General features: G+C 38.9%; 1 protein-coding gene across 2 annotated transcripts in view; it reads right to left on the bottom strand.

Moving 5' to 3' along the window:
- The window catches only part of asic2 (acid-sensing (proton-gated) ion channel 2), a 234287-nt gene that overhangs the window by 213293 nt on the left and 8399 nt on the right, over positions 1-12595 (bottom strand). The window lies entirely within an intron of this gene.

Here is a 12595-nt window from a genome sequence, read left to right as displayed (position 1 = left end):
ACATTGCTAAAGCAAAGTCTGAGAAATAGAAGACTATAATATCACAGGTGCAACATAAACTCGTGTGTCGTGAGTTCTAGCTTTCTTGATACCCAAACTTTACAGCCTGGTACCCCAAAATCTACTCGATGACTGGCCGATGACTGCGGTGCTTCTCCTCCCTCCTCCGCTAGCCTCCCTGCGTTCACTTTTGTCAATATCAACCAATGTTTCATTTCGACAAATAAAAATATCCTAAACTTGAAGCCTGAAAAATAATCTGCGTGCACATGGGACTGTTTAACATGGTGCTGTAAATTGACTTGCTGCACCTAACCTAATGCGGTTGCTAATGTTGTAATCACATCAGTGGTCACGATTGGGTGGGAGGAAATTCCAAAGGCTGATGGCTTTTTATTTGCATGTTTTTATTTTTGACTTAACTAATATCTTTATATGTTGTTACTCTTATTGATTATACACACCATTTAAAAAAAAACTGTTAAATTTGAAGTTACCGATATGCCGCCATATTTTACATAAGCATGCTGATCTGTTTGTTTATATTTCAATTTTGCTAAATAAGCTCAAAAAAGTATCGCTTTCTTTCACAAACTCATCGTTTGATGATGGATGGATGTGCTTTAGAGAACAGAGAAGAAAACATGACAGCATATTAACGTGAACTTATTTCTTTGTGTTCAATTGCAGAACGTCAAACACATATACGATGGGATGAGGGTGAGAGAATTATAAGATCATTTTCAGGTGAACTAATACGGGTGTTTTCAAACTCCAGAAAGTTCTAAGGGTGTCCCCAGAAACTAAAGACAGCGAAAGTTAAAAGATTCTACTGAAAATGATTACAGTTTAATTTCTACAGACAATATGTTGTCTTTAAAATATCATGCTTACTATTTGTCTAACAGTTTAAAATATTCTTTATACAAAATAAATTATATGTATTTTAGAAAGGGGGGTCCCTCGCTAAAGGTTCATCATATTTGGGGGTCCTTGGCATGAAAAAGTTTGAAAACCCCTGAACGAACAGACCTCAAATTTCTATACATGACAGTTTGTGTAAAATCAGTTCATAAAATACCCTCACACCAAGCACAAAATGTCTGATCTCCGTTTAGCATGCTTTCTAAATGTGTGCAAAGTTTAGTTCATATTCAAGAGGACACCTATATTAAGTAGGCTACTACTACAAACTGGAGGGAGTTCCAATAAATACGTTTCTTCAGTCCAAGAATTTCTGAGAGTAAACATACGGCTATATTACACGTGCTCTCGCCAGCTCCCATAAGCCTATAGTCACGATTAACTGTGGAAGATCAATGGTTCCAGCGGTGAACACTGCCAACGCAACAGGGTTGCACAGCCAAGCATCTCAGCAGGCAGGATTCATGGCTCATCACCTACGCTCATAATTAATGATCCTGAGGGGGAGTTTGCGAGTAAACAACTTCTTTCCTGTTTGGTTAGCTCACCGTAACTAAAGCGCATCCTACAGGCAGCTGAGAAGAACCTTTCATCATTCTACAAAAGTCCAGCACCCACCAAGATCCACGGGAAATATGGAAAATCCCAGAGGATTGTGGGAAGGTGGTGGGATGAGCTGACACTTAATGAGGTGAGAGTGTTTCAAATGTAATATCAAAAAGGATTGGATATCATTCGTTCTGGTGAAACTCACGAGAGGGTGAACGTGTTTACAAGCGACCCGCAAGAATTTGTTTCTCAGCGGATTGAGTGGGAGGAGCATCAAAATTTGAAAAAGAAATACAAATGTCTCTATTTAAATGGCGGGCCTCGAGTGGTCTGTTTGCATAATGTTGATTCATATGTATCTGCCTGGTGAATAGTCGAAGGCATTGTCATTGAATGAATGTGATAACATTAGAGGCTCTAAATGGGTCCGAGTGATGAAGCCGCCATCTCCGTTTGCAAAGAAAGTCGCGTGCTGCAACGGTCAAATGCGTCCTGACTATTGACAGATTTCTCAAAAAAGATATCACTGTGGGTCCAGACTCTGCAGTGGCCACTATTTATGCAAATCATACTGGAAAAGTAGTTAATCAGGCTAGAGGACCAAATCTTTACGGCTTGGCACCTCTGAAGTGGCCACTATCAATCAAACTGAATGGAGCGACTGATGGCTGGCTCTCAAAGCGCCTTCTGATGAACCGGTCACGTCAGGTCTCGTATTTTTCTCAGGCAAACATTGTAGCATCTACCAATCAGCGCTGGGAAATATTTTAGGCGTACGCGGCTGTCAAAATGACTTCAGAAGCGGAATCTAAAATCATCACATTACCGCCGAATGAAATAGGGAGAGCGCGAGAATAGAAAAAGGAATAAGGCACAGGTGCAGAGATGTCATATCTCCACAAAGGAGAAGAGAAACAGAATGCAAATAGGCAGGGATTTGAATAAACAGCCGTGGTTCTTCAATTGGGTTTACCTGTAAACAAATATTCAAATGGGATTGATCTTTAGCTGTTGAATATTTCAGTTTCTCCATCTGATTCTGTTCTACTGTGTCACTGTTATGCTCTCTCCTGGGAGGTCAACCGACTAATTTCACAGCAAATTACAGGAAATTAGCATCTCCATCCTCCTGAAGAAGAGATCTTTGTTCAGTTCTGAAACACAAGGGACTTTTTTTTCACTTTCAAACAGAATGTATCTGTGAATATTTGATTTGTCTGGCAGTGTGTTTTTGTATAGATATGCATTTTGGTAATTTTGTCTATGTAGTGAATTAGGCAGGACGAGAGCCGGGATTTAAGGAGTGATAACTGCCGTCAGCTGTACGCGGTCTCGTATCACGGAGGAGATCGGGAGCATAAGAGGACGAGCGACCGGACTGTCAGTGAGAGAGGACCAGGCCAGGACTCTATGTTTTGTTTTATCTTTGTGTGGCCGGCAGTCGACCGTGAGGGACTTGCGTTTTATTGTTTGTTCATTTAATTAAATGTTCTGTTACGTTCGCCAGTTCCACTTCCTTCCTTTTATGGATCTTTGTTACGGTCTACTTGAGAAGTCTCCAGACGAATTAACCTTTCTGGAAGATAGTTATGTGTGTGTGGGAAGAGGTCATTTTGTGTAAGTTTGTCTTAAAATGTGTCACAAAAAGTCACAGTTGAAAAATAACAACTTTTTTATAAATAAATGCAGGTACTTTTAAAGAGAAAACTCCTCATAACTCAAGTTTTTCTGTAACTGTAGATTACACAAAACACCTTTATTAAAAAATATCTAACACTCAATACCAAAATACAATAGTTGCATAGGTGTCATTTCAGTTTTGTTAAAAAATATGAAAAAGAACATGGAAAATATATATTAATAATACAAATATGAATACAGTTTATGATAAATTATATTAAAATGCTTTACAAAAGCAATATTCAGTGTAGTCTACCTCAAAATAAAATGACTATCATCATTTGACAGATTGTCTTTCTGAACCTCTATTCAAATTAGCACAAAAGTAAATGAAGGAGATCAATCAATCAATAAGAGGATGTGATTACAAATGTTAAGCATCAAAAGCACACAAACACATCATAAAAGTATTCCATCCCGCTCAAATAGAATATTCCAAGTCATTTATTCTGAAGTCAAACAATAGTTTTGAGAACAACAGACCTGAATTAAAATTATTATTCAAAAGAAGTGTCACTTTTTGATCATTAAAATTTTGAAGTGCACACAAAGTCTATAAGCGCAGTGAGCACACTTGTATATGTGTATCACATGCATATTCATTTTATAGCTTAACACCATACTCTTTGTCTCATTTGATTCAGCTTTTTTTCCAAAGCAATTTTGAGGGAAACATCAGAGACAGTTCAATATAAGGCAACTGAGAACTCATTAATTCTCCCAACCTACTTGGGTTATGTATGTGAATAAAAAATGTCATACTTCTGCCCTTATCTCAGTTATTATTTAACCAAAGAGCTTACATCGAGTATGTAATGGAGTTTAAAAAACAGTGTGATAACAACAATGCTATTGATTCATTCCCATTCCCACAACAGATTGTTTCGGAATACATCATCTGCTGAATGCATAAATGTTTGCATATTTGAATAAGAGGTTCACATTTTTGCTGAATGCCTGTCCTGTTGTCCTTTTTCAAAGTATGGACTTGAATTATTGATAAATAAAAATGTAAACGTATCTTTTCTCTCTCTCTCTCTCTCTCTCTCTCTCTCTCTCTCTGTGTGTGTGTGCCATGGTAATGGTAGCTACATGCATCTGTTGTTTCTGCATATCAAATAATCTGTGTCCTACTTTACCGTATAACAAGTGTATTACATATTGCCACAGTTTAAAGTAATCCCAATGCAAGTGGATGAAGAGCTGACAGAGATATATTTCTTGTGCTCCAGGAGAACTACTCCCATATGGCAACCTCAATTTCACATCTAAGCAACATAATAGCTTTGCCAAACACCTCGTTGTCCACTATCTCCTTTCCTGCAGCCAAAATATCTGCTGCTGCGGCTCTTTTCATATCTTCGGCGGTGTCAGTTTGTGAATGTGGGTCACTGAGTTTGCTGCTAAAGTGTTTGTGGCTACAAAATAAAGAGTGGCAAGGTGTCGGATTCTTGGACTCTTATTGGACACCTTTTATCCTAAAGTGAATGTGGGATGAAAATGGTAGTAGAAGAGCTTAAAAAGCGTTTTTACAATTTGCGTTTTTTGGGCGTCTTCCCAAGGGCAAATACGATTGGCTCCTTCTCCGTCAAAAATTTAGAGTGTAAAAAAACCACCTCTTTCCCAGTAGCTTCTGTGTCAATCTAATTGAGGTGGCCAAACAAATGAAGGAAGGCGGGATTTGCTATGGACAGAAGCCGAGGTTAAGGTCCCCTTTAACTGTGAAATAGCCAGTGCAATGTAAGTAGCTGAATATTTAATGTTTGACAACTGTTTTATCATAGACATGTTAGGGCCATTCACATGTCGCGTGTAAAAACACATGCAAAACGCTGGCGGCATTGGAAGTGGCGCTTGGGAGTTTGTGCTACCTTGGGGTCTGCCATTACTATTTGAGCGCGATTGCAACGCATCAACATTTAAATAACAAACCTGAGTAAACCGATGTCTAGTAATGCGCAACACGGTCCCGAACAGATGGAAGTGGCATTTAAATTTTTTGGCATATGGGCCCGGACCTGACTTGCTACGCCACTGTATTGTAACACATATGTGGAGGTCTCTGGGCTAAGCCCCGGATATCCACTCACCTTAGAACCGCCTGTATATCAATAGGGTTAATGTTAAATTCTTGCCCTTTTTTACATAATAGCCATGGACAGATGTCTGTGTCGGCCTGGCTCATGTTGTTTTAGCTTTACAGATGAAAATGGAATTGAATACATGATGTGTAAAATAATTCTTCATCTCATTTCATTTGAATGGGTAACATTATTTTATATGCAGTCTGTTATGAAAGAATGGAGTCTGGTAATAGAGTTGTATAGAATATTTATCAAGAACTATTACAGGGTTTATAAAAAAACGTTTATGATTTTCATTGAACACCTGCTATCTTAATTGGTTCAGAATGACAACCATGTCTTTAAACTTTACTCCCTAAACACGATAAATTACCACATAGACAATCCAGATAACCTCCATCTCCACCGCAGCATTAGGCCAAAACAGACATGCATTTGTATTCAAAACTGAACTGACACCTGTTCATACTGTGACTGATTCTTGGGCTGTTTGACGTGTCAGCAGTGGATTGGCCTTTGCTCCGACCGTGCAAATGCAGCTGCAAGATATTTTTGGGGCTCAGTCTTAATCCAGATTCTGGCTCTATTTGCTACAGTGTCTGCTGAATAATGAATGAGACGAGAATCCAGGCCAAGTGTGCCAGCATCAACTCATCAGGAAGGACTGAGACCAAAGCACAAGAATAAGTCAGTGTCAAAGCAAAGAGAGTGTCAAGCAAAGAGCGTGTCTAAGCATGACACAGACCTGAACCAAATTTTTTTCAGTACCTGAAAAACTAAGAACATAAGAAGTTACGAAGTTATTTATCGCCATAAAAAGTTATGAACATTGGCTCCATCAGGAAAGGAAAGGAAAGAAAAGAAAAGAAAACGAAAAGAAAGAAAACGAAAGGAAAGAAAACGAAAGGAAAGGAAATGAAAAGAAGCAATTACTCCTGCCATCAGTTGCCATAAAATGAGGCCAATTATGAAAAACAATGTCAATGACAATTATTCTGTCTATTCTCTCTCCTGCTTTTAAATGTCATCTTCTCCTCACATCTAAAGCTCTAGCTCCCCTGTCTTTTCAATTTGCTCATCTCCAAAGCATAAAAGAAAACAATCAACTGCCTTATTATGAGCACAACAATGTCTATCTGTTTCTGTATTCCGTCTAGAGAGACATTGCAAAGATAAAACAAAACCACAGCAGGCTTTTTATGCCTTTAAGCACACCTGTACTCAAACAACAGTCTGAAAGCACCACAGCCAAACCATTAGAAGTGTGATGTTCTCGAGTGTTCTAACACAAGATGTAACAAACGTGGTGCATTATAGAAAAAGCACCGGATTGTCAGCCAGTACTGCTTCCAGTAGGGAGGGATTCAGTGGCTCTCTGGTTCAAGTCTCAGTAAAATGTTCTGTGTGTCACTGTGTTACTGCCTTAGACCAGTGACATGTTTCTATATAGAAAAAATATATGCATTAGGAATAAATTAATGTATTATTATAAACACAAAAAATAATGGACTGGAAATTGGATTCCTGACAGTAAAGTTATTCCCCTACAGTTTTTCTGATGTAACTTTTGGTCATAAATGTAATGTGCACTGACACAGCCCGATCTCTTGCTACGCTTCTCACGTCCACATTAACCGAAAATCAAGATTCCGTATGAAAAGCATCTTGCTCATCTCGCAGTTGGTCTGTTTACCTGCCCGTCACACAAACAGATTAATACTCTCCCTCTTATCTCATAAACACATGCACACACACACAGATTAAAGCTCTGTATTTCAGTATCTCAGCCACACGCAGGGGTATGACATTCTGTTTAATGTCTTGGGGGTTAGAGAATGATATGGGTGATTCTTAAGGTGCTAAGACACAGCTGTCGGCTCTGCACTTATATGAGTGTTGTGGGAGCAGCTTGTAAAAATGCCTCATCCAATCTTTACCATAATGATGGTAATAACAATTCTCAGGTAGACCGATAACTGGCATTACTTCTGTGGTGTGTGAAAATATAACCTCATGACTAATGGATTTAACAGAATGTCAGGGATTGATGTATGGCTGGAGTATAGACAAGTAAATTCGGCAACTATAGAATATAAAAAGTCTAAAATAAAACCATCCAATCGAATTTACTTCCCCTCGATCATGACCCCTCTGGTGATTACGTCACATTTACGTCTTCAGCAACTGCATTAGGTTAGGTGCAGCAAGACAATTTACAGCACCATGTTAAACATCCCATATGTGCACGCAGATTCTTTGTCAGGCTTATTATTATTTGACAAAATAAAACATTGGTTAATATCGACCAAAGACAACGCAGGGAGGCCAGCGGAGGAGGGCTTAAAAGCGCCCCAGTCAGATAGGCCATCGACCTCAGGTACAAAAAGAGACTGCTGTTTGCATGAAAAGGACATCTATCAGCACTCAATTCAGTTTGAAGAAATATGACCTGTAGTATTAGTTCTTGGTTTATGTATAACAACAAGTAAAGTAATGAGCAAATTACTTTAAAATAGTTTGACTTTGTACTGTAGATGTAATAACTGCATGTGTTTGTATACATTACCCTTCTGCGGCGATAGTGGGGGTCTCGAGTCACTGGCACTGTTATTTTGAGGGTCGTGGGCTAAAAAATTGGGGAACCCCTGGTATAAAGCATTATCATGACTATAGTAGGAGCTGACAGCCTCGTGGACAGCGCTCTGACATAACACAGCTAAGCCTCGAGTGATCCGACCTCATCACCCTTGAGTTTCCTGTCCAGCAATCTATACTGTCCTATCTAATAAAGGTATAAAAAGCCTGAAAAAATTGTAAAGTGTTGTGTAGTCGTACTGTACACACATACACACACACACACACTTGTAGATACTATGTGACCTTGCCCGTGAGTTGTGTGATTTTACAGTTTTCTGCATAAAATCATCCGACCTTATGTAAATAACAGAAAACATTAATATCTTAAATATTCAGTGAAATAATAGTGAAATTAATGGTTGAAATTAAACTCTGATGTTAATTTTCTCAGAATTACATTGTAAGACTTTAGCCTGATTTTCACAGACTGGGTCACAAATATGCATTATCCCTTCAACAGTTACTGTGTGATGTTTGTATGTGTAATCCCACAGAGAGTGAGCGCTCTCAAAACAGCAGGAAATACAGCAGCACACGTCGGCAGAGTGCTGGGTAGCCTTAAGCACAAAGAGAGAAAAAAACACACACTGTCAGACAGATGAAAAAAGAAAGTCACAACGCCTTATTACAGGAATAAAACGAAAGGTCAGAGGTCATGCGATGTGACATGATTTGAGTGTCCAAAATCCCACTGAAAAGTGCATTCAAATGTCACACACTGATACTTAATATAGAATTCCCACAACATACCGTGATGTTATACATTACGTCCCTGTAGTTTCTACAGATTAACAGGAATAGATTAATGTCCTTGAGGAAGTGTCTAGTTAGGTAATTATCTGCATTAAAAAGTAGCGAGATACATCATGTAGGGTTGAGACCCACTTTGGGGTGTTGAAGTAATATTACAACGCTTTATCTGTGCCTGACATAGTGTAATAAAGAGAGCCGGGCTGTTTACGAGACAGCTGACTCCTGTGAGACAGCTGTGTCCTGGATATAATAAAACCTTTCCGTGTCCTTTCCAATGAGCTCCGCAGGGCTTGTTAGAACTATCTAAATGTTCTTCATTCCACACATTCTGATAAAGTCAAATCTTTCTGGCAGAGAATATATTTAGTCCCCTCATGTCTTCAAATTGCATTAAAATTTTTGCAATTATAGTGCGTAGTACACAAACAATCTGTCGCCAAACACGGCCCTCTAAAGATTGATGTTTAGGTTTATTTTAAAATGGGTCATTCTGCAACACATTAGAGCCCAAATCCCATCAGACCAGGCACAGTGCAATAAATCTGTGGGTTTTTGCAGCAAACACGTCTGCGCTCTCAGGACTATGCTCATCAGACACCAGCGTTTGCTGCACCACAGTACAAGGCGTTGTTTTGGGTGGGTGCAGAGGTGAACGGGGGCTCCCCTAACAGCACAAAACAATAAACCATTGCCCACTACACAATCTTTTTCACCTCCTTTCATCACCATGTTCTCTAGTGCTCTCCCCATCTATTTTTTTGCCTTTTCTCTGTTTCCCCTATTATAATTCCAGCAGAATGAATGTCGGAGTCTAGATTGCCTGTCTAGTTGTCGTTGTGAAATTAGGATTGACATTTAATTTCACATGACAATTACTGGAGTTTGGCAAGTATCAGTAGAACCCTGACATATACATTCTGAACCCATACATTGCTAAATATAAATTGGCACCGCACCTGGGCTGAGGAAGTAACTAAAGCTGTCCCTCAATAGCATCTCTTCCTTAAATTGGCATTCATAGCTCATTCTGTTTACTGTTTTGAGCTCCCTGCTGCTCTGATATCTAGTCCTGTGTGTTATAGTGCAGCGCGACTGATTCTTTTAAGCCTACATATCTGTCCCCCTAAAGGTTTTAAAAAATGGTGTGGGGAACGTATCAAAACCCCATAAACTGATAATGTGTGTGAAATTACACAGTTCCCAGTATTATTAAGTTCTGACGTAAGTTTTGTTCAACTCTTGTGTGAGAATGAATCTCATAGTTATTAACACAGCATGAGAGGTTTCAATGTACTGAGATTAACAGATTTATTGGTATTCTCCATTCACACATACCCATCATCCCAACATCCCATCAGCCCCTTGCTGGATTTCTGTTTAGTTATTATAGTAAGTACTAGGGATGCACTGTTATGTAAAAATAATAATAATTGATCATTCTTTATCATTTGGAAAGCAATAGAGTTCCTATGTATAACTATAAAAGAATATACAAACTGATAATTGCTTTTATTTTAAAACATTGAGTGCATATAGCAAAGTAAAAATTTGTTATTTTTCCCCAAATCGTCTACCAAGGCTACTTAATATTCTAAATGAGCGGCCGTGTGCACGAGTTTCGACATTTACATAGAACATGCACAGTCCATCTCCATATTAGGGCTTTCCGCCTAACCTTTCCTTTACCACCTGTCGCCACTTAAGTCAAAGTTACTCCATGCAACCCCACATGACGCTTTCTGCAGATGTGCTTTCACAAGTAATTCCAAGTGCGCAGTCCTCCAATTCAGTTCATACTCAATAAAACACATATTATACAGGCATGCAGTTTGCAGAGTTCTCGTTAGCCGGCTGTAAAGCAAGGTTAGAGAGAGAGAGAGAGAGAGAGAGAGAGAGAGAGAGAGAGAGAGAGAGAGAATGAAAGAGACTGGTGATTTTTAGGTACGTGTGCTTTCAACTGTTCCAATCTTTTCACTTATTTTTAGAATACATTTCTGTACGAATGTTTTTGTGAATCGTGATTTGTTCGTGAAATGGTTGTGAGTACGCATGCTTAGTGAATGAGACCCACTGTATTTTTGACTGGTTTATTCAGTGTACTCATGACCACTGTCAGACATTATTTTCCTCCAGCGAATTACACTAATACTTTTTTAAATAAAACTTTCATTTGATCATTGAAGAACCAAAATAAGAACGTAAAAATCGGAATCAAAATTCCCATTCCGCTTTGCAGAGCAGTAAAAATATTTTTTATCAGCATAATATCTTCAGAAACTATAAACCGTGCAGTACAGAGGGTAGCGAGAGATTAAGAGAGCCGAGTACAATCTTAAAAAATGTTGCAATGTTGAAAACATTTATGTTGTGCGCTGAGTGTGACGAACAATGATCAAGATAACACAAACCTAAATGTTTCATAGCTACAGCCCAGTGAGGGCTTTACAGCATGCCGAGCTTTAAAAGAAAGCACTAAGGACTGCATTTCATTTAGATCGGATTTTGTGAGGTGATTATAAAAAAGCAAAGAAACATTTAGAAGGTAAAAGCGTGCAGCTGGATCAGTCTACCTCACTGGAAAGCTAAAAAAATACTCAAACAAGTGAAGATTTTGACAAAGCCACTTGTTATCCAGAAAGGCCAGGCAAAGGAAATGCTAAACTCAGATGAATGAGGACAGCATGTTCCTGAATGGCACATGATCAGGCCATCATCTTAAACTCAGCAGAGATGTGATCAGCAAAGCCTAATCAGAGCCCTGATCACACACACCACAAACACTAGCATGTATGAAACTACTGCCATGACAACGCTGCTGATATAAGGGAACGAGAATGCCTGAAGCATTACCTTCTTCTGTAAACTAACAAACACATGCATATAAAACAAACAAACAGGATTTCCTTGTAACAGATATACTATTGTGAACCATTTTAAAATGTCAAAAAATGCATAGCTTTTCAATAATACTATAGCAAAATCAATGTGGTACCTTATAGAACCATTTTATTATAGTGGCAGGTAGGCTTTCCCGATGAAACTGAACGGATACAGACAATAGGAAAAAGTGTTTTTTCACCGAACATCATAACTGCTGATACAGGGGCCACTTTAAAAACACTATTTATAAAGAACAGTGCGGAAAGTTGTTGAGTTCAGCAGAAGAACATCTGCACAAGGCTCTCGTGAGCAATAAACTTTAGACCTGGATCTACCATTTTAAACCCTGTCTTATAGATTTCCGAGTTACATAACCCTAAATGCACCCCTGAGCATCCCTCCTGAGCTATCTAAACCAGTTCAGTTTGCCTTGCGAAGATTAGAAACCCTTTAGCACTTATCTGATACAGTCAAAGTAAAATTCAGTAGGGCACTATAACACATTAAGCTCTGGATCTTGTTTCACAGAAATAGAAGGTCATAGAGAAGTCAGACAACTTTTGAAGTCCTAAATACAACATAGAGGCTAGTCCAAAGCCCATCCCATTCCTCTGGCCCAGAGTTGCCGTTTCCCATAGTAGAAACACACAGAACTCTTCAAATTTAGCAAATTGACAGAATCACACAGCAGTGAGATCCCTGGAGCTAAGTGAAGATTCAATACTCAAAGCATCAGCATATTACAGATTAATCCCAGGACTCTAGTGAGATGAGAGAACGCAGCATCACATTTAAGTCAAAACCACAGACAGCGCCACAGGCAAGCACCGTGACTCGCTACATCAAAAATACACGATCGAAACTGTATAGTTATGGAGTATTGTTGTGGTCAATAAAGAGTCATGCAGAGATTCAAAGAGAGGGAAACTGTTTGCCAACACTGTGGTGCGGCGGCTGTGCTCTCTCACGCTTTTTATTGAAGTGTTGAATCGTGGGATGTAAAGGGATACTTGTAGCTGTCATTTCTGACGTCAATCTGTGTTACTCTATTCTCTTTTAAAGAGTTGTTATTGATGAATAATACAGCT

Source organism: Barbatula barbatula (genome assembly GCF_947034865.1).
Source record: "Barbatula barbatula genome assembly, chromosome: 5".
Classification (NCBI taxonomy): domain Eukaryota; kingdom Metazoa; phylum Chordata; class Actinopteri; order Cypriniformes; family Nemacheilidae; genus Barbatula; species Barbatula barbatula.
Note: the sequence above shows the minus strand (reverse complement) of the source record. Positions and strands in the feature narration are given on the sequence as shown.